Source organism: Dermacentor variabilis, chromosome 7, assembly GCF_050947875.1.
Source record: "Dermacentor variabilis isolate Ectoservices chromosome 7, ASM5094787v1, whole genome shotgun sequence".
Lineage (NCBI taxonomy): Eukaryota > Metazoa > Arthropoda > Arachnida > Ixodida > Ixodidae > Dermacentor > Dermacentor variabilis.
The window spans coordinates 53076900-53100280 of record NC_134574.1 but is presented as its reverse complement, the minus strand read 5'-3'; positions in this window follow the sequence as shown (position 1 = coordinate 53100280).

The window sequence follows — 23381 nt, the reverse complement described above, 5'->3', positions numbered from 1 at the left end:
GCATTGGTGTCAAATAGCGGTTCTGGGCCGAGTAACATTAATGGGTGAAGGGGAATGTGCTGCCGATATGCTAAGGGAAAATGTCTCTTTCTCTCAGATTCGGCTTCCCGACACTCCAGGAGGACGTGGAGTACGGTCAGCCTCTCCCCGCATCTACCACAGGCTGGAGGCTCACTTCCGGTTAGTAGAAAATTATGTGTGCCAAACGTGTGTCCTATTCTGAGACGACAGAATAGGACATCTGTTCGGCGTGATCTTGTAGTAGAGGGCCAGAATCCTAACTGTGGTTTTATCAGGTGGAGCTTATTATCTGTTTCCGCGTCCCAGATGCGTTGCCAGTGATCTCGCAGCCTCCTTCGCAGGAAAGGCCTCAGATCTGTGACAGGCACCGCAGCGGTAGGGTTAACCGCTTGCAATGTGATTGACGTGGCCATCTCGTCCGCCAGAACGTTACCTTCAATTCCCCTATGGCCAGGGACCCAGCATATTATGATATTCTGGTTAGATGAGTACGCTTTGCACAAGACCGAATATAATTCATTAAATACGGGATTTTTATGTTTGCTGAGTGACATTAAGGCCTTCACGACGCTGAGAGAGTCTGTATAGATCGCTGCTTTTGGAAGTTTCGATTTTCTTATGTGCTTTACAGCAGAGAGTAGTGCGTAGGCCTCGGCCGTAAAGATACTTGTTTCCGGATGCAGTACATCGGATTCCGAAAACGATGGGCCGACGGCTGCATAGGATACCCCGGCATTTGACTTCGAAGCGTCTGTGTAGAACTCTGCGCAGGAGTGCTTGTGCTGGAGTTCTAGGAAATGCATTCGGATTTCGGCCTCAGGAGCGTGCTTTGCAACTTTCATAAAGGATATGTCACATTGTATCACCTGCCACTCCCAAGGAGGTAAGAGCTTGGTTAGGTGCATTAAGCGATGCTCGATGAGTGGGACATGCATTTCATCGCTAAGCTCCTTCACACGCAGCGAGAAAGGCTGTCTTATGGAGGGACGATTGCTGAAAAGTGTAGCGCACGTCATATCAGTAAGGGTATCAAAACATGGATGTTCAGGATTAGAGCGTACTTTAAGGGAATATGTATAGCTAATGTATGATCTCTCTAGGTGGAGAGACCATTCATTTGATTCTACATATAGACTTTGTATGGGACTCGTTCTGAAAGCGCCAGTGGCCAATCGGATTCCTAGATGGTGGACAGGATCTAGGATCTTTAGTGCGCTCGGGGCGGCAGAGTTATATACTACAGCACCATAATCCAATCGAGACCGAATTAGGCTCTTGTATAGGTTCATTAAGCACTTCCTATCACTACCCCATGTAGTCTGGGATAGGAGTTTCATTAGGTTCATTGTTTTTAGACATTTTTCTTTCAGATATTTAATGTGTGGAATGAAAGTGAGTCTGTAGTCAAGTATGATACCTAAGAATTTGTGCTGTTTGCTGATAGGTATTCGTTGTCCACACAGTTCTAAGGAAGGATCCGGAACCAGGCCTCTCTTTCTTGTAAAGAGAACACAAGAGCTTTTGTTAGGATTGATCTTAAATCCATTCTTGTCTGCCCACACTGAGACTTTGTTCAGGCCGTGCTGTACCTGTCTCTCGCACACTGCGAGGTTACAGGATTTGAAAGCTATTTGTATGTCGTCCACGTAGACAGAATAAAAGATTGCCGGTGGTAATGAAGCGCGAAGCGTGTTCATCTTCACGATGAAGAGTGTGCAGCTGAGCACGCCTCCTTGCGGTACACCAGTTTCTTGCGTAAAAGGACGCGAAAGTACATTTCCTACTTTTACCCGGAAGGTACGACTGGACAGATAGCTTTCTATTAGGTTAAGCATATTTCCATGGATACCCATTTCTAACAAGTCTCTTAGGATTCCGTAACGCCACGTCGTATCGTACGCCTTCTCCATATCGAGGAATATGGATAAGAAGAATTGTTTGTGTACAAATGCGTCCCGGATATTTGCTTCTACACGTACAAGATGGTCAGTTGTGGAGCGCCCTTCTCGGAAGCCGCACTGATAGGGATCAAGGATTTTGCTCAGTTCAAGGAAATGGATGAGTCGCCGATTAATCATTTTTTCAAACACCTTACAGATGCAACTTGTGAGGGCTATCGGGCGGTAACTTGCCACTGAGGAAGGGTCCTTGCCTTGTTTCAAAACAGGGACCACAATGGCTTCCTTCCATGCGGTTGGAAGGTACCCTGCATCCCAAATGGTGTTGAAAAGTGTGAGTAGTGTAACCTGCGTGTCATTATGTAAGTTTTTGAGCATTTCATAGATGATTCTATCAGATCCTGGTGCGGAGCTGTTGCATACGCTCAAGGCACCTCTTAATTCAGCAATACAAGAAGGACGGTTGTAAGGCTCATTCTCTCGACCTTTTCTTCTTAATGGCTTACGTTCTTCTGTTTCTTTGTATTTGAGGAAGGACTGTGTATAATTTGTTGGACTTGACACGCTCTCAAAATATTCCCCAAGTGAGTCTGCCTGGTCTTGCAGTGTATCGCCCTGTGTGTTCACCAGGGGGAGTGGATGGATGGATGGATGTGTGTTGTTTAGTGGCGCAAGGGCCAGGTATGGCCAAAGAGCGCCATGACTGATAATGTTGTGTTAAGCGCTGATTTGTGAGTGGCGATGGTGGGATGTAACATGGCTGTAAAGTGGCCTAAAATCAATTAGTGTCATGGAAACGTAAAATAGTATATAGCATAAAATTATGACAGTGATACATGTAGTGGTCTGTGGATATAGTACACGTGATAAGTGATCATGGAGCTAAAATGCGAGAATATGTAAATAGCACTAATGCCTCCGGGGGGCCTTTGAGCCCAAAGGCTGGGAGGCAGGTGCTTTCTTTTAATGCAGTTATCGCAGCATGAACCTCAGTTAAGAGGCCGCGCTACGGATTTCCTGGTGATATGACATGAAAACTATGTACATCTTTTAAAAATGCGAACAAGGATTGATATTTAAAGAGCGGTTCCATACCTATGATCATTAGAGGATGAAGGGGAATTTGTTGACGGTGTGGTAATGGAAAGTGCTTTTTCCTATTAGTGTCTAATTCAGTGCATTGCAGCAGGATGTGAAGCACTGTAAGTGGCTCACCACATTTATCACACATGGGCGGATCGCCACCGGACAAGAGGTATGCGTGTGTGCTGTATGTGTGTCCTATCCTGAGTCTGCAAAGTGTTACTTCTGTGTGGCGGTTCTTCGATACCGGCGGCCAGTTGCCAAGATAAGGCTTGATAACATGTAATTTATTTGCTGTTTCTTTATCCCACAAGCGCTGCCAGAAATCTCTTAGGTTTTTTTCTTATTGAGGGCTTTAGGTCCATTACAGGGATAGTCATGGAAGTGTCTGCAGCGTTCGCGTTCACGGACGTGGCTAGCTGGTCCGCTAACACGTTTCCCTCTATCTCTCGGTGCCCCGGCACCCAGCACAGGACGATATGCTGCTTAGACGCATAGGTTTTTAGCAATGCTGAGTAAAGAGAAATAATTACTGGGTTTTTATATTTCTTGACAGTTTTCAAAGCATTTACGACGCTCAAGGAGTCTGTGTATATAACTGCCTTTGGGATATTAGATTCTTTAATGTGTTTAACAGCGGCCAATATCGCGTAGGCCTCTGCTGTGAAAATACTTGTGTTAGGGTGCAGAACACCAGCAACCGAAAAGGATGGACCGACCGCTGCGTAAGATACGCCAGAGTTACACTTCGATGCGTCTGTAAAGAATTCAGGAGAGGAGTATTTGTGCTGTAATTCGAGGAAATACGTTCGTATATGCGCGACAGGCGCGTGCTTTGTAACAGTTACGAAAGATATATCACAGTCTATTGGTTGCCACTGCCACGGCGGGGGCCGTATAGCAGGGGACATAAGGTGGTATTCAAGCAGTGGAACCCTTGTTTCTTCAGCCATGTCTCTGACACGCAGTGAGAAAGGCTTTGCCACTGTGGGCCGGTTGCGAAAAAGTTGACAACTGGACAAATCGTTTATGGTGGAGAACGCGGGCTGCCCACTGTTTGCGTTCACTCTCAGAAAATACATGAAAGAGGAGTATGTTCTCTGCAGATTAAGTGACCACTCATCCGATTCAACGTAAAGGCTTTCCACTGGGCTTGTTCTAAAGGCGCCTGTGGACAAGCGAATGCCTAAGTGGTGGACAGGGTCTAGCATCTTCAGAGCAGTTGGAGTAGCCGACTGGTAAACTATGGCTCCATAGTCTAGTCGTGTGCGTATGAGGCTTTTATACAAGTTCATGAGACATTTTCTATCACTGCCCCAGGTTGTGCGTGAGAGCACCTTTAAGATATTCATTGTTTTCATGCACTTGTCTTTAAGATATTTTATGTGCTGTACAAAGGTTAGTTTCGCGTCTAAAATTATGCCTAAGAATTTATGTTCGCTGTTTACGGGCAGGCGCTCACCATGCAGCACAATTTCAGGATCAGGGTGCAGGCCTCTTTTTCTGGAGAAAATGACACAGGTGCTTTTTTGTGGGTTCAGTCTGAACCCGTTCTCATCAGCCCATTTGGAGACCCTGTTAAGACCAAGCTGGACCTGTCGCTCACAGATTGCAAGAGAACTTGACTGAAATCCTATCTGCACGTCGTCAACATACGTTGAATAGAAGATGTTATGTGGTATGTGTAGACGAAGAGAATCCATTTTTACTATAAAGAGTGTGCAGCTGAGCACCCCGCCCTGCGGCACTCCAGTTTCCTGTACAAACTTCTGTGACAGAACACTGCCCACTCGAACACGGAATGTCCGATTCGACAGATAACTTTCTATAACATTGAACATATTTCCGTGTACACCTAACTGTGAGAGGTCTTTCAATATCCCGAACCGCCACGTTGTATCATAGGCTTTCTCCATATCTAAGAATACTGATAAGAAAAACTGCTTATGGACAAAAGCTTCACGGATGCGTGCCTCGATACGTATGAGATGGTCAGTGGTGGATCGACCCTCCCGAAACCCGCACTGGTATGGGTCCAGCAATTTGTTTGATTCTAGGAAGTGTAGTAGGCGACAGTTCATCATTTTTTCGAATACTTTGCAGAGGCAGCTTGTTAATGCTATAGGTCTATAACTTGATACAGAGGAAGGATCCTTTCCGTGCTTCAGTATTGGAATTATAATAGCCTCCTTCCAAGCAGAGGGGATCTCGCCGGAAGACCATATAACGTTGTAAAGGGAAAGGAGGGTTTTCTGTGTTTCGGATGGTAGTTGTTTTAACATCTCATATATTATGCGGTCTGAACCTGGGGCGGATGTATTACAGCAGTTCAGTGCTGCCTGCAGTTCTGCTATGCAGAATGGTTCATTGTACGGCGCACTTTTTGCACATTTCCTTTCTAGCTTTTGGTTCTCTATTCGTGTTTTGCACTTTAGGAATGTTTCGGTGTAGTGTGAGGAGCTGGATATGTGTTCAAAGTGTGTGCCAAGAAAGTTGGCTTGATCTTCCAGGCTTTCTCCGTGACTATTTACTAAAGGCAGGGAATACGTTTGTTGTCCATTAACCTTTTTCACTCTATTCCATACTTTGCTCTCATCTGTGTATGAGTTGATGCTTGATATATACTTCGCCCAACTCTCTCGTCTTGCTTGTCGGCGCGTTCTCCTCGCCTGGGATTTGGTATGTTTAAAGTTTTCCAGGTTTTCAGCTGTAGGAGAATCGCGAAATATCGCCCACGCTTTGTTCTGGTTCCTCCGTGCTTGCCTGCATGCATCGTTCCACCAGGGAACACGCCGCTTGGAACACATGCCGCTCGTTTGTGTAATACATTTACAGGCGGCATCCAGTATAAAAGCTGTAAAATATGCAACAGCATCATCTATGATTATACCAGACATCTCAGTCCACGTCATGTAAGTAAGAGATCGGTACCGTTCCCAATCGGCTGAGTCAATCTTCCACCGAGGGACCAGCGGGGGAAGTTGATCTTGTTTCGGCGTAGTTAGGATTATTGGAAAGTGGTCACTCCCATACGGGTTGTTAAGCACATTCCATTTAAAATAGGGTAAAAGCGTCGGCGATAAAATGCTAAGATCTATGGCAGAGTATGACTTGTTGGACAGGTTAAAATATGTGGGCTCCTTCGTGTTCAAGAGACATATTCCAGAGGAAAAAAGCACCTCTTCAATGACGCGACCTCGCGCATCACAGCGTGAATCGCCCCACAAAGTACTGTGTGCATTAAAATCACCAAGAATAAAATAGGGGTCCGGGAGCTCATCTATTAATGACTCTAAGTCGCGTCTGTGAAGGTGATGATGTGGTGGTATATACAGAGAACAGATTGTAATGAGTTTATTTAAAAGTACGGCTCGAACGGCCACGGCCTCAAGGGCCGTTTGGAGCTTTAAATACTGACATGCTATACTTTTGTCAGCAATAATGGCTACACCGCCAGATGCTGAGACAGCATCCTCGCGGTCTTTGCGGAACGTAACATACTTTCGGAGAAAGCTTGTGTGTATAGATTTTAAGTGTGTTTCCTGTAAACACAGCACTTTTGGATTATGTTTGTGGATGAGTTCTTGCACATCATCAAGGTTTCTAAGAAGACCTCTGACGTTCCACTGAATTATTTGTGTATCCATTTTTATAGTAAATTGGTGCTGTGCTTACGGAAAAGGCAGTGATGCCTTAGATTACAGAGCTCTTTCGAGGCCCTGTAACCGGGGTTTTGTTCTTTTTAAAGCGTTCGAGGGAACCTCGCCGCTCCTTAGGCGCTTGGTGCGCCTTGAGGATAGGTGTAGTGTCCATTGCCTCTGGTGAGGCTCCGGACACGTGCTCTTGCGAGCGAGAAGTTTTCAGAGAGAGTCCCGCCTTGGAGGGCAAGACCCCTGCGCCCACCAGCCCGGAGGTCGATGGAGCTCCCTGAGGAATTTGGCTGCGCCGGCTGTTGCCAGCGCCGGAAGGGGCGGGGGAGGGTGGGGCTGCCTCAGTGGCGCCCACCTTCGGGGTGGGTGGCCCCGTCTGCTGGGTAGACGGAGCAGCGCTAGCTGCAACCGCCACGGGGGCTGATCGCGTAACTGCCGACTCACGGCTTGTGGGTCGGACAGCCGCCGGAGGCCGTTGTGGCGCTGCCCCCTGACGCGCCACTTCGGCAAATCTGGCCTTAGGAAGGTATGCAACCCGCCTGCGTGCCTCTTTGAAGGATACGTTTTCTTTGACTTTGATTGTCACTATCTCCTTTTCTTTTTTCCATGACGGGCAGGACCGCGAGTATGCGGCATGCTCGCCATCACAGTTAACACAATGTGGAGTGTTCTGGCATGTTTCGGAGGAATGTTCAGTGTCACTACACTTGGCACATGTCAGCCGGCCTCGACAGTTCTGTGAACTGTGGCCAAACCTTTGGCATTTAAAGCATCTGAGAGGATTGGGCACGTATGGCCTAACTCGAAGTTTGATATAACCGGCCTCGATGGACTCGGGGAGGACACTTGAGCCGAAAGTGAGTATCAGGTGTTTTGTTTGGATTTCTTTTCCATCTCGCCTTATCTTAATTCTTTTGACATTTATAACATTCTGTTCGCTAAAGCCCTCCAAGAGCTCAGCCTCAGTGAGCTCCAGCAAATCATCGTCGGAGACAACGCCGCGGGAGGTATTCATCGTGCGGTGCGGGGTTACTACTACTTGGGTCTCTCCAAATGATACTAGTTTAGGCAGTTTCTCAAATTGCTTCTGATCGCGGAGCTCCAAGAGGAGGTCACCGCTTGCCATCCTCGAAGCCTTATATCCTGGACCAAACACTTCGGTAAGAGTCTTCGATACAAGGAACGGTGAGATTGTTCGCACTTGTTTAGCTGGTTTTTCTGAGTGGATTATGTGAAAACGAGGAAAATTGTGGACTTGCCGTCCGAAAAACTGAAAGACTTCTTCGGTGCGCCCTCGTTTCTGAGGGCGATCAGGGAGTTTAGGAAACGCGTTTTCCATAGATACAGTTGGGTTTTCGGCCGCGATGCCGACCACCCACCATGGAGCCCAACAGGGGGACGTGACAGAAGTTCCTGCTAGAGAAACCCTGCCAACGCCAGCCGTACATCGCTGCTATAACCAAATACAGCATAACCAAGGCTGGCTAGCTACACAAGGTTAACCCTTGCCGCCGGGAAACTAGGAAGTGAGGAGAAGTGATGAGAAGACAGGAAAGATGAAAAAGGCGAGAGAGAAAGACGAAGATTGGAGAGGAGGACAGGAAAAGGCGACTGCCGATTTCCCCCGGGTGGGTCAGTCCGGGGGTGCCGTCTATGTGAAGCCGAGGCCGAAGAGGTGTGTTGCCTCCGCCGGGGGGCCTTAAAGGTCCAAACACCCAGCGTCGGCTCAACCCCCAGGATCCCCTTTTCCCCAGACACGGCTAAGCCGCGCACGGCTACACGCGGGAGGGTCCAACCCTCGTGTGCTCGGGTACGTGGTGTCGCAACACACCAAACGCCTGCTGATGCAGACGCCCCTGCGGGGACCAGGGGGAGTGAATGTGTTTGCCGCCCTCTAATCCTATTAGCTCTGTTCCAGGCTTTGGCGTCATCCCTAAACGAGTTAATACTCGATAAAAACCTGTGCCAGCTCTCTCTTCTGGCCTGTCGGCGGGTTCTCCTACGTTGGGATTTCATTTTTTTAAAGTTGACAAGATTCTCAGCGGTGGGAGAAGCTCGCAGCAACCCCCACGCCTTGTTCTGATTCTTACGGGCGGTCCGACATTCGCTGTTCCACCACGGTACACGTCGTTTGCATGCCAGACCACTCGCTTCGGATATGCATTTTGATGCGGCATCCATCATGAATGATGTAAGATACTCTACAGCAGCATCAATTTCTAGAGAAGACATGTCGGCCCATGAGATGTTAGTGAGAGTTCGAAATTTCTCCCAGTCGGCTGTGTCTATCTTCCACCTAGGAGCTTGTGGAGGACATTCGTTTTCTTTAGATGTTCTTGTCAGTATCGGGAAGTGGTCGCTCCCGTAAGGATTGTTCATAACTTCCCATTCGAGTTCAGGCAGTATACACGTGGAAACTAGGCTGAGGTCAATTGATGAAAATGTTCTGTTGGCAAGAGAATAATATGTCGGTGCCTTCTTATTCAGCAGGCATGCACCAGAAGAGAAGAGGAACTGTTCAACAAGACGACCTCGCGCATCTATACGAGAGTCGCCCCACAGGGAGCTGTGCGCATTGAAGTCGCCAAGAACAACATAGGGTTCTGGCAGTTCATCTATAAAGGACTGAAATTCATGTTTAGTTAATTTGTAATGTGGGGGTATATAAAGCGAGCAAATAGTGATGAGTTTGTTTGCCAGAACAACTCGCACCGCCACTGCTTCAAGGGGCGTTCGAAGCTGTAAAGGTTGACATGCTATACTTTTATGTGTGAGAATCGCAACACCACCCGATGATGCGATGGCATCATCGCGATCTTTACGAAACGTAACATACGTACGGAGAAAGTTTGCGTGTCTGGATTTTAAATGTGTTTCCTGTAAACACAGCACTTTTGGATTATGTTTGTGGATGAGTTCTTGCAAATCATCAAGGTTTGTAAGGAGACCTCTAATGTTCCATTGAATGATTTGTGTATCCATATTTAAAATAAATTGGTGCTGTGTTTACGGAAACGGACGGGATGCCTTAGATTACAGAACCCTTTCGAGGCCCTGTAATAGGGGTTTTGTTCTTTCTGGAGCGTTCGAGGGAGCCTCGCCGCTCCTTAGGCGCTTGGTGCGCCTTGAGGATGGGTGTAGTGTCCATTGCCTCTTGTGAGGCGCCGGACACGTGCTCTTGCGAGCGGGAAGATTTCAGAGGGAGTCCCGCCTTGGAGGGCAAGACCCCTGCGCCCACCAGCCCGGAGGTCGATGGGGCTCCCAGAGGGACTTGGCTACGCCGGCCGTTGCCAGCGCATGAAGGAACCTCGGAAGTTGAGGCAGCCTCGGCTGCGCCCTCCTTCGGGGTCGATGGTTCCTTCTCCTCGGTTGACGGAGCAGCGCTAGCTGCAACCGTCGCGGGGGCAGATGGCGTGACTGCCGACTCACTGCTTGTGGGTCGGACAGCCGCCGGAGGCCGTTGTGACGCTGCCCCCTGACGCGCCACTTCGGCAAAGCTTTTCTTTGGCAGGTATGCAGCCCGCCTGCGTGCCTCCTTAAATGAGATATTTTCTTTCACTTTGATCGTTACGATTTCTTTTTCTTTCTTCCAGGATGGGCACGACCGTGAGTACGCGGCGTGATCCCCATCACAGTTTACACAGTGTAGAGAGTTCTTACATTCTTCAGTTGCATGTTCAAGGGCACTGCATTTGGCGCATGTTTGGCGGCCTCGGCAGCTCTGCGAGCTGTGGCCAAAACGTTGGCATTTGAAAAATCTCAAGGGATTTGGCACATACGGGCGTACACGAAGCTTGATGTACCCGGCCTCGATTGACTCGGGCAGGACACTTGAATTGAAGGTGAGTATTAGGTGTTTGGTCGGAATTTCTTTACCGTCTCGCCTTATCTTGATCCTTTTGACATTTATGACATTCTGTTCGCTGAAGCCCTCCAAGAGCTCAGCCTCAGAGAGCTCCAGCAAATCATCGTCCGAGACAACGCCGCGGGAAGTATTCATGGTGCGGTGCGGGGTTACTACTACTTGGGTCTCCCCAAATGATACTAGCTGAGGCAGTTTTTCAAATTGCTTCTGATCGCGGAGCTCCAGGAGAAGGTCTCCGCTAGCCATCCTCGACACCTTATATCCTGGACCAAAAACTTCGGTAAGAGACTTAGATACAAGGAACGGGGAGATTGTTCGCACTTGTTTAGCTGGTTTTTCAGAGTGGATCACGTGAAAACGAGGGAAGGATTCTTTTTGTCGACCAAAAAACTGGAATAAATCATCGGTGCGCCCTCTTTTCTGAGGGCGATCAGGAAGTGGAGGGAAGGATGTTGCCATAAAGGAATTGAATTTTCGGCAATAACGCCAGCCACCCACCATGGAGTCCTACAAGGGGACGCTACAGAGACTGCAAGAACAGGTCCTGTAAACGCCAGCTGTACGTCATCACTATAACCAAATATGAAATAACCTAGGTTGGTTAATCACACAAGGTTAACCCTTGCTGCCTGGAAACTATGGAAGTAAGCGGAAGGAAGGAGAAGACAGGAAAGATGAAAAGTGAGAGAAAGACGAAGGCTGGAGGGAGAGAGAGACAGGAAAAGGCAACTACCGATTTCCCCCGGGTGGGTCAGTCCGGGGGGGCCGTCTATGTGAAGCAGAGGCCAAAGGGGTGTGTTGCGTCCGCCGGGGGGCCTTAAAGGTCCAGACACCCAGCATCGGCTCAACCCCCAGGATCCCCCTTTCCCCAGACACGGCTAAGCCGCGCACGGCTACACGCGGGAGGGTCCAACCCTCGTGTGCTCGGGTACGTGGTGTCGCAACACACCAAACGCCTGCTGACGCAGACGCCCCTGCGGGGGTTGTTTTATGAGATTACTTAGTATTTAGTACAAGTTACTTAGTGTGCATAATGCTGAATTTTGGTCATGCGTCATCTATCGGCCACACTATGAAACAGCAAGGCATTGCACAATTCATTGCAGTGCGAGATGCGGATGTCGCGCCAAGCCGGTTGTGCGTATGCATTTATGGCAAAATTAAAATGCATTGAGAATCTTAGTGTGCTGGCTTGCATGAAGAAAATACTTCAGAGTGTTTGCTGTGTTCACTGTTGGTGCACGTGCCAGTTGTTCAGTGTATTTTCTTTTGTGGGGGGGCAGCGTTATTCTGGATGGACAAATCGTATATTTTCGTCTCATAATGGGGCTCTAATTCTTCAGCAGTAGAACAATGCAGATCCAATGCTCTGCAGAACTCTGCATGAAGATATCGTGAAATACCAAGGCAAAATTACATATCGGGAGAAATGTGATGCAGATGCCAATGAAAAGTGGGTCTTTAACCCGCCATGATAAATATAAAGATTGCAGAGCGCTTAGACCTTTTGTACAGCTTTAGAGCAATCATTACACAAACTGTGACATGCTCAAACGTCTAAAAGCTTGACGCAATGCCAAAGTAGGATGAGCAATATGCAGCATATTTTGGCATTGAACATGTCTTGTAAATGATATTTTTATTGTAAGCCTCGCTGTCATGCCTTTACCTCCGGCACTCCCTTTACTGAAACGCAGCATTGTCTTTCTATTGGTGTCATGATGATGATGGTAACCGCAGCAGTAAGGCTGGTTAATGCTTGCCCCTTTATTCCTGCGAGTTAGTGGTACAGAATATGGCACGAGCATACACCTGTGCAGCAAAATTTTATGCTTGTGGTGATTTGTTAGAGAGCTAATTCGTGTTAGGACATTTCAAAGATGTGCGCCATTGTGGCTTAATAACTGGATTATTGGTGAGGTTGAAGACTCGTTGTATTGGTATAGAGGCTTGAAGATGAATTGCACAACAATTCGACGGGACACGAAGATGATGATGATGATGTGTGGCGTTTTATGGCGCAAGGGCCAGGTATGACCAAAGAGCGCCATGTCTGTGGTAATGAGTTTGCGGTGTAATTATGATTACTATGAAGTTGGTGTGACGTGGCTGTAAATGGGCCTTAATATATACGCTCTAAAGTGCGTAAAATCTGTATAATAAAATGAAGGCGATGACGTATGACTTGTACTATGAAAATTTAGATGCATTTAAAAAGGATGATACGATAGGTAAAATCTATCTGATTATAGGAAATGCCAGAGCACTACTGCCTCCTTAGAGCCCTCGAAACACACAAGGGCCTGGAGGCATGTGCTATGCAGAACAATTATCGCAGTGACATCCTATCGAGAGAGGAGGCGCTACGAATTCTTGTGATAAATAACATGTAAGACCACATCTCTAAGAAAACCTAGCACTGTGTCTGTATTAAAAAGCGGTTCTGGACCAAGAGGCATTGCAGGATGAAGAGGAATGTGCTGTCGGTATGCTAATGAAAAATGTCTCTTTCTCTCAGATTCGGCTTCCCGACACTCCAGGAGGACGTGGAGTACGGTCAGCCTCTCCCCGCATCTACCACAGGCTGGAGGCTCACTTCAGGTGAGTAGAAAATTATGGGTGCCAAACGTGTGTCCTATTCTGAGACGACAGAATAGGACATCTGTTCGGCGCGATTTTGTAGTAGAGGGCCAGAATCCTAACTGTGGTTTTATCAGGTGGAGCTTATTATCCGTTTCCGCGTCCCACATGCGTTGCCAGTGGTCTCGCAATCTCCTTCGCAAGAAAGGCCTCAGATCTGTGACAGGCACAGCAGCGGTAGGGTTAACGGCTTGCAATGTGACTGACGTGGCCATCTCGTCCGCCAGAACGTTACCTTCGATTCCCCTATGGCCAGGGACCCAGCATATTATGATATTCTGGTTAGATGAGTACGCTTTGCACAAGATCGAATATAGTTCATTAAACACGGGATTTTTATGTTTGCTGAGTGACATTAAGGCTTTCACGACGCTTAGAAAGTCAGTATAGATCGCTGCTTTTGGAAGTTTTGATTTTCTTATGTGCTTCATGGCAGACAGTAATGCGTAGGCCTCAGCCGTAAATATACTTGTTTCCGGGTGTAGTACATCGGATTCTGAGAAGGATGGGCCGACGGCAGCATACGACACCCCGGCATTAGACTTCGAAGCGTCTGTGTAGAACTCTGCGCAGGAGTGCTTGTGCTGGAGTTCTAGGAAATGAGTTCGTATTTCGATCTCTGGTGCGTGTTTTGTTATTTCTGAAAAGGATATCTCACATTCTATGACCTGCCAAAGGCGGTAACAACTTGGTTGGATGCATTAGGCGAAGCTAGAGGAGTGGGACATGTATCTCATCACTAAGCTCCCTCACTCGAAGCGAGAAAGGCTTTCTTACAGAGGGACGATTCTGGAATAGCGTAGGGCAGGTCATATCGTTAACAGTGTTAAAACATGGATGTTGGTGATTGGAGTGTATATTCAGGAAATATGTAAGGCTGATGTAAGTTCTCTGTAGATGGAGCGACCATTCATTTGATTCCGCGTATAAGCTTTGATGATGATGATGATGTATGGGGTTTTTTGGCGCAAGGGCCAGGTATGGCCAAAGAGCGCCATGTCTGTGCTAATGGGTTTGCAATGTACTTATGATTACTATGAGGTTGGTGTGACGTGGCTGTAAAGGGGCCTTAAAATATACGCAATAAAGTGCGTAAAATCTGTATAATAAAATTATGGCGATGACGTATGACTTGTACTATGAACATTTAGATGCATTTAAAAAGAATGGTACGATAGGTAAAATATAGCAGATTATAAGAAATGCTAGAGCACTACTGCCTCCATATGGCCCTTGAAAACACAAGGGACTGGAGGCATGTGCTATTCAGAACAATTATCGCAGCAGCATCCTCTGGAGCGAGGATGCTCTACGAATTTATTGGGCTTATAACGTGTAGAACTACATCCTTTAACAAGTCGAGGACTGCCTTGGTGTTAAAAAGCGGTTCCTTTCCAAGAAACATTGCTGGGTGAAGAGGTATGCGATGACGATATGCAAGAGGAAAATGCTTCTTTCTTTCGGGTTCGGCTTCGCGACACTCCAAGAGGACGTGGAGGACGGTCAGCCTCTCACCACATCGACCACAGGTTGGCGGTTCGCTTCCAGTAAGAAGAAAATTGTGTGTACCAAATGTGTGCCCTATTCTGAGGCGGCAAAATAGGACATCTGTTCGCCGTGATTTTGATGGGAAGGGCCAAAAACCTAGCTGTGGCTTTATAACGTGCAGTTTATTGTTTATTTCTGCGTTCCACATGCGTTGCCAGTGTTGTCGCAGTTTCTTATGCAAGAAAGGCTTCAGATCTGTGACCGGGACAGCAACTGCAGAAGAAGTGTTTAGTGATGTGAGTGATGTGGCCATTTGATCAGCCAGTACATTGCCCTCGATACCTCTGTGGCCAGGTACCCAGCATATTATAATGTTCTGGTTAGATGTATACGCTTTACACAATACCGAATACAGTTCATTGAATACGGGATTTTTATGTTTGTAGAGTGACATTAGGGCCTTCACGACGCTTACAGAGTCTGTATAGATCGCTGCTTTTGGAAGTTTTGATCTTCTAATATGCTTCACAGCAGCGAGTAATGCGTAGGCCTCGGCCGTAAAAATGCTGGTTTCCGGATGCAGTACATCGGATTCCGAGAAGGATGGGCCGACGGCTGCATAGGATACCCCGGCATTTGACTTCGAAGCGTCTGTGTAGTACTCTGCGCAGGAGTGTTTGTACTGCAGCTCTAGGAAATGCATTCTGATTTCAGCCTCAGGAGCGTGCTTTGTAATTTTTATAAAGGATATGTCACATTGTATAACCTGCCACTCCCAAGGAGGTAAGAGATTGGTTAGATGCATTAAGCGATGCTCGAGGAGTGGGACATGGATTTCATCGCTAAGCTCCTTCACACGCAGCGAGAAAGGCTGTCTTATGGAGGGGCGATTGCTGAAAAGTGTAGCGCACCTCATATCGGTAACGGTATCAAAACATGGATGTTCAGGATTAGAGCGTACTTTAAGGAGATATGTAAAGCTGATGTATGACCTCTGTAGGTAGAGAGACCATTCATTGGATTCGGCATATAGGCTTTCAATCGGGCTTGTTCTGAAAGCGCCCGTGGCTAAACGGATACATAGATGGTGAACAGGGTCTAGCATCTTTAGCGTGCTTGGGGCGGCAGAGTTATATATCACGGCATCATAATCTAATCGTGACCGGATTAGGCTCTTATAGAGATTCATTAGGCACTTCCTGTCACTACCCCACGTAGTCTTGGATAGAAGTTTTATTATGTTCATTGTTTTTAGACATTTTTCTTTCAGATGTTTAATGTGTGGGACGAAAGTGAGTCTATTGTCAAGTATAACACCTAGAAATTTGTGCTCTTTGTTTACAGGTATCTGTTGTCCACACAGTTCTAAGGAAGGGTCCGGAACCAGGCCTCTCTTTCTTGTAAACAACACACAAGAACTCTTGTGAGGATTGATTTTAAATCCATTTTTCTCTGCCCACCCTGACACCTTGTTCAAACCATGCTGTACCTGTCTCTCACAGACTGCGAGGTTACAGGACTTGAAACCTATTTGAATGTCGTCCACATAGACAGAATAGAGAATGGCCGGTGGTAAGGAAGCACGAAGGGTTGTCATCTTAACAATAAAGAGTGTGCAACTGAGCACGCCACCCTGGGGTACACCAGTTTCTTGTGTAAAAGGACGTGAGAGGACATTGCCAACTTTTACCCGGAAGGTGCGATTGGACAAGTAGCTTTTTATTACGTTTAGCATATTACCATGAATGCCCATTTCTGACAAGTCTCTCAAGATTCCGTAGCGCCAGGTCGTATCGTACGCCTTCTCCATATCAAGGAATATCGATAAGAAGAACTGTTTGTGTACAAACGCGTCACGAATATGTCCTTCAATACGTACAAGATGGTCGGTTGTGCAGCGCCCTTCTCGGAAGCCACACTGATAGGGATCAAGCATTTTGTTTTGTTCAAGGAAATGGATGAGACGCCGATTTATCATTTTTTCAAATACCTTGCACATGCAGCTTGTGAGGGCTATCGGGCGGTAACTTGCCACTGAAGAAGGGTCTTTCCCTTGTTTCAAAACAGGGACCACAATGGCTTCTTTCCATGCCGTTGGAAGGTACCCTGCGTCCCAGATGGTGTTGAAAAGTGTAAGTAGTGTTACTTGCGTGTCATTGTGCGTGTTTTTGAGCATTTCGTACATGATTCTATCAGAGCCCGGTGCAGAGATTTTGCATGCGCTCAAGGCAGCTCTCAACTCGGCAATGCTAAAAGGACAGTTGTATGGTTGATTCTGTTGACATTTTCTCATGAGTGGCTTACATTCTTCTATTTGTTTATATTTCAGAAAGGATTGAGAGTAATGGGTGGCACTTGACACGCTCTCAAAGTGCTCCCCAAGCGAGTCCGCCTGATCTTGTAGGGTATCGCCTTCTGTGTTTACCAAAGGGAGTCCATGTGCTTGTCGACCTCTTATCCTGTTGATCCTGTTCCAGGCTTTCGCCTCATCTCTGAACGAGTTAATACTCGATAGAAACTTCTGCCAACTTTCTCGTCTGGCCTGTCGGCGGGTTCGCCTACCTTCGGATTTTACTTTTTTAAAGTTGACTAGATTCTCTGCAGTGGGAGAAGCGCGTAGCAACCCCCACGCCCTGTTCTGTTTTTTACGAGCGATCCTACAATCGTCGTTCCACCATGGGACACGCCGTTTGCAGGCCAAGCCTTTTACTTCTGATATGCATTTAAATGCGACATCTATTATGAATGCTGTAAAAACCTCGACTGCAGCGTCAATTCCTAATGAAGACAGGTCAGCCCATGGGATACTAGTTAGAGATCGAAATTTCTCCCAATCAGCTGTCTCAATCTTCCACCTAGGAGCGTGTGGTGGATATTCGTTTTCTTTATGTGATCTTAGCAGTATAGGGAAGTGGTCGCTACCGTAAGGGTTGTCGGTAACTTCCCATTCAAGTTCAGGCAGTACAGCCGGGGAGACTATAGTAAGATCTATTGACGAAAAGGATCGGTTTGCAAGAGAGTAATATGTGGGCTCTTTCGTATTGAGAAGGCACGCTCCGGAAGAAAAAAGGAACTGTTCAACAAGACGACCTCGAGCATCTATACGAGAGTCGCCCCACAGGGAGCTGTGCGCATTGAAGTCGCCAAGAACAACATAGGGTTCTGGCAGTTCATCTATAAAGGACTGAAATTCATGTTTAGTTAATTTGTAATGTGGGGGTATATAAAGCGAGCAAATAGTGATGAGTTTGTTTAGCAGAACAACTCGCACCGCCACTGCTTCAAGGGGCGTTCGAAGCTGTAAAGGTTGACATGCTATACTTTTATGTGTGAGAATCGCAACACCACCCGATGATGCGATGGCATCATCGCGATCTTTACGAAACGTAACATACGTACGGAGAAAGTTTGCGTGTCTGGATTTTAAATGTGTTTCCTGTAAACACAGCACTTTTGGATTATGTTTGCGGATGAGTTCTTGCAAATCATCAAGGTTTGTAAGGAGACCTCTAATGTTCCATTGAATGATTTGTGTATCCATATTTAAAATAAATTGGTGCTGTTTGTGTTGTGTTGTGTTGGGTTTAATGGCGCATAAGCAACTCAGGCTATCATGCGCCAAACGCAAGGTGAAATTTCTTTTTTAAAAGTTGGGTCACCTCAGCGATGATCCTTGTCTGGGCAAGGATTTCGAGGATCCCAACAAACTAAAGACCTCAGTCTTCTTCTCATATATGAGAAGGTGGGTGAGGTGTATATCAAGATGAAGTTGGGAATAGGCTCATTTATAGTTTTTCAATGATACCTGCTTCTCTTAAGAAGCTAATAACATGTGTGGTATCCACAAGTGCGTCTTCGCCTAAAATCAATGCTGGGTGAAAGGGAATGTGCTGATTATAAAACGAAGTAAAGTGTTTTTTCCTTAGTGTTTCGAGTTTTACGCATGTTAATAAGATGTGGTTTACAGTAAGTTCATTTCCGCATTTTTCACAGCAAGGCTTGTCTTGTTTTGTCAGGAGGAAATTGTGTGTAAGGTGCGTGTGTCCTATGCGAAGACGACATAAAATTACTTCGATGAAGCGTTCTTGGTGTGAGCATGTCTTCCATTCTTTTATTACAGGTTTTACTAGGTGTAGTTTATTGGTTTCTTCATTATTCCATGTAGTCTGCCATTTATTCCTCAGTTTATGGTTCACTAATTTTATACAGTCCTTGTAGGGAATTCTTGTTTGGGTGATTTTTTTATGTCGAGCTTTCGCTGCGCATTCATCTGCTTTTTCGTTGCCGCTGATTCCGACGTGACTGGGCACCCAGCAAAATTTTATGTTGTGTCCTTTTCTAATGGTTTTTCTTATGTTATGTAGGATGTCGCCGATTAATGGTGTAATTGCATTTCTAGGGTGAAGTGCTGTTAGTACGCTTAGTGAATCTGTGTAAATTATGCTGTTTTCAATGTTCTCATTTAATATTTTTTCTACAGCTAGAGAAATTGCGTAGCACTCTGCAGTAAAAATGGATGCACACTGAGGTAGGCGTACCGTTTTTTCCCAAATGTTTTGTATCGCGGCACTGCCAACGTATCCTGCCGATTTGGAGCCATCAGTATAAAACGCTGTGTATTCCACGTATTTTTCGTTTAGTGCTAAAAATTCTTGTATTATGTGTTCATGTGGTGTTTGTTTTTTTTGAAGATGTGTTAATGTGAAGTCACACACTGAAGGCTGGCAATACCAAGGTGGGAGTGGATCGGGTTTTCGGGCTATCTGAGGCAGTGTGTCCCTTATATCTAGTTCTTGGCATCTTTCCTCGAAGCGGAGAAGAAGTGGTCTTATTGCTTGGGGTTTGTTTGCAAATAGTATTCGTGATGGGCACCTTGTAACTATTGGGTAGCAGATGTGTTTCGGCAGTGAGCGAATTTTTAGGATGTATGAGCATGTAAGCATGGTTCTTCTGTCGGAAAGGGGTGGTTCATTTGTTTCTACATATAGACTGTGTATAGGAGACGTCCTGTATGCACCAGTTGAAAGACGTAAACCTAAATTATGTACTGGGTCAAGGCGGTTCAAATATGACTTCCTTGCTGAGCCATACACTATGGACCCATAGTCTAAGCAGGAGCGTATAACAGAACGGTAGATGTGTAGCAGGCATACCCTATCAGAACCCCAGTGTTTGCGTGAAAGGACCTTAAGTATGTTCAGGGATCGAGATGCTTTCTTTTTCAGCGCGTTGATGTGCGGAAGGAAGGTGAGTTTTTTGTCAAAAATTATGCCTAGAAATTTGTGCTCGTTTTGGACAGGTAATGTGGCTTCGTTCAGGTGTAGGGTGGGGTCTGTTTGTACTCCTCGTTTGAGTGAAAAGAGTATGACCACGGTTTTCTGTGGAGAAAAGCGGAAACCATTTCTGTCTGCCCATGTTGCTAGTTTATTTATTGTAAGCTGTACCTGTCTTTCGCATGTTGATATGTTTGATGATGTGCAGGCTATCTGAAGATCATCGACGTATACTGAATACATAATGGACTTGGGGATTATTTTACTAATGGAATTCATTTTGATAATAAAAAGTGTTGTGCTTAAAATACAGCCCTGAGGTATTCCATTTTCCTGAACGAATTTTTTCGACAGGGTTGAGCCTAGGCGCACATGGAACGAACGGTTAGACAAAAAATCTTTTATGCAGTTCAACATCCTGCCGTGGATGCCAAGATCGGCCAGGTCTTTAAGAATCCCAAACCTCCAGGTTGTGTCATATGCCCTCTCTAAATCGAAAAAAACAGCAAGGCAGTGTTGTTTGTGTATAAATGCTTCTCGTACTGTGTTTTCAAGACGAACTAGATGGTCATTAGTGGATGATCCCTTTTTAAAACCACATTGATGGATATCGAGCAGCTCACGGATTTCTAGCATGAAGGTTAATCTAATATTCAGGACATTTTCGAAGGACTTCGCAAGGCAGCTGGTAAGGGCTATAGGCCTATAGCTACTGGGGGAGGTTGGTGGTTTTCCGGGTTTCAAAAATGGAACAATTATAGCTTTCTTCCATGCTTCAGGTATCTTCCCCGATATCCAAATTTTGTTAAAAAAATTTAAAAGGGCTTTTACGGCATGTTCAGAGAGGTGGCCTAGCATTTGGTAATGTATTCTATCGGGGCCAGGTGCAGTTTTTTTACCAGCGGACAGTACCCTATGGATTTCTTGAATTTTAATTAAAGTATTGTATGGTTCATTTCTGCTGCTATTTATCGGTAGTCTTTGTTTCTCAGCTGTCTTTTTGATTTTTAGAAATGATTCTGTATAGTGTGATGAACTGGAAGCTGCTGAGAAATATTCACCCAGTATATCTGCCTGTTCTTCTATGCTTGTCTGTATACCGGGGGCTGTGAGAAGTGGAACTGTAAATGGGGAATAGCTGTTATTTAGCTTTCGCACCTTCTCCCACATTTGTTTTGATGTGGTTGAGCTGTTTATAGAGGACACGTAACTTTTCCATGAATTTTTTTCAGCACTGCGGCGGATATATCGAGCTTTTGCTCTCGCTTTTTTAAAGGTTATAAAGTTTTCTGCTGTTGGGTATCTGCGAAATATTCCCCAAGCTTTGTTTTGTTCTTTTTTCGCTTCTCTACAATCTTGTGTATACCAAATTTTCTGATATTGTTTTACTATTCCGGACGACTGAGGTATAGCTATGGTTGCAGCATCAATAATACAGTTTGTAAAAGCTTCATTTAGTTCGTCTATGGTGAGATTATCTGACACAATTTTTTCTAGGCTGGCTTTCTCTTCAAAAAGGGCCCAGTCGGCTAAATGGAGTTTCCACCATTGTGGTTTTGTCGGGATTACTTCCGGTGAGGATTTTAAGCTGATTAGTATAGGTAGGTGATCACTTCCATATGGGTTGTCTAGTACGTCCCATTCTAATTCAGTGAAAATAGAGGGTGAACAAAAGGAGAGATCGATGCAGCTCATTTTTCCTGAGCTAGGTGAACAATAGGTTGGTTTTCCAGTGTTTAGTAAACATAGGTTATTACTCAGTATAAGATCCTCAATGATTTGGCCTCTTTTATCGGTTTTGTCACTACCCCAAAAGCTAGAGTGCGAGTTAAAATCTCCGACTATCAAATATGGCTCGGGTAACTGTTCTATAAGGTGCTCCAGTTCATCTATAGTTAATCCTAGATGTGGCTCCAGGTATAGACAGCATAATGTAATTGTTTTAAATGTGTGCAGGATGGCTGCCACAGCTTCTAATTTAGTGTTAAGATGGTGTTCTTTAGCTGCGATCCCCTCTTTTTTTTTTCGCATCGCTTCTGATTCTGATCTATCTATCATTACCTAACTTTGCATAAACCTTCCAACTTTCAATTTTTAAATTCTGTCCAATGGCTACGTACTTTTTACCTGAAGAACTTGAGGCTTATTTTTCATCGCACTGCCGTTCACTAATCCATTTCAATGCGCGAAGTCTGCAAAAAAACATGGATGGCATCACAAATTTTTTATCATCTACCCGTCATAATTTCTCTGTTATCTGCGTTAGTGAAACATGGCTCTCCGCTTCCCACAGTAACTTGTATTGCTTTCCTTCATACTCAGCCGAATACTGCCACCGTGATAACAGTAATCATGGTGGTGCTGCTATTTTTGTGTCCTCAGAGTTGCGTTTTCACAGGCGATCTGACTTGACACTTAACGTGGCGAACTGTGAATCTGTCTGGGTCGAATTTGATGATACATTCTTTTCACAAGATAAGAAAAACCTAATAGTTGGCTGCATCTATCGTTCACCCTCATCATCTGGAAGCGCGTTTTGCTTAGCCCTAGGTAATTTGCTACATAATTTAACATTCGAACAGAAAAATGTCATTATCATGGGTGATATTAATATTAACCTTTTAGATACATCCAATACACTACTTAATGACTACGTTAGCTGCCTCAATGGGTTAGGATATGAAAACCTAATTACTCTTCCGACTCGTTGTCCCACGGATAAACAGGGCACGCTTATCGACCACATAGTATCCAATCTTCTTACTAACCCTGACTGTGGTGTGGTCGAAGCTTCAATAACCGATCATTACCCAACATTCGTGCGCTTAACTTCTACTGCTCGCATTACCGATGCAAACTTCACCAGAAAGAAATTTAATTCGTCAATTTTTATTGAAATAATTGCCGCTTCAGACTGGTCCCCAGTAATGGTATGTGATAACCCAGAAACTGCCTATAATACATTCTCACAAATAATTTCTAAAGCTATTTCAGATTCCACGGTACTAATGAATTGTAAAAAAACGTTTTCAGCTCCTCGTAACCCATGGTTATCTACCAGTTTACTAAATTGCTTAAGGAAAAAAGATAACCTTTACAGAAAAACAAAAAAACAGCCATTTAACACAGCACTTCACGAAAGGTATAACAAATATTCTAACTTACTAGGAAAACTGCTCAAACAGGCTAAAACGACGTATTATGAAAATGAAATTAAGTCTGCAGGTAATGATGTCAGAAAGCAATGGAACGTATGAAACTCTTTTTTAGGTCGGTCGAACCATACTTCCGAAATAACTATGATACAGTCGGGGGATCTTCTCCTTGATACTCCCTTGGACATTGCAAACTCCTTCATTAATTCCTTCTGTGCAGATAATGAAGAGTGTGAAGATTCATTGACCGAGACTTACCCCCGTTTGCCCCATAGCTTTTTCCTTTATCCCGCAACACCTCAAGACAT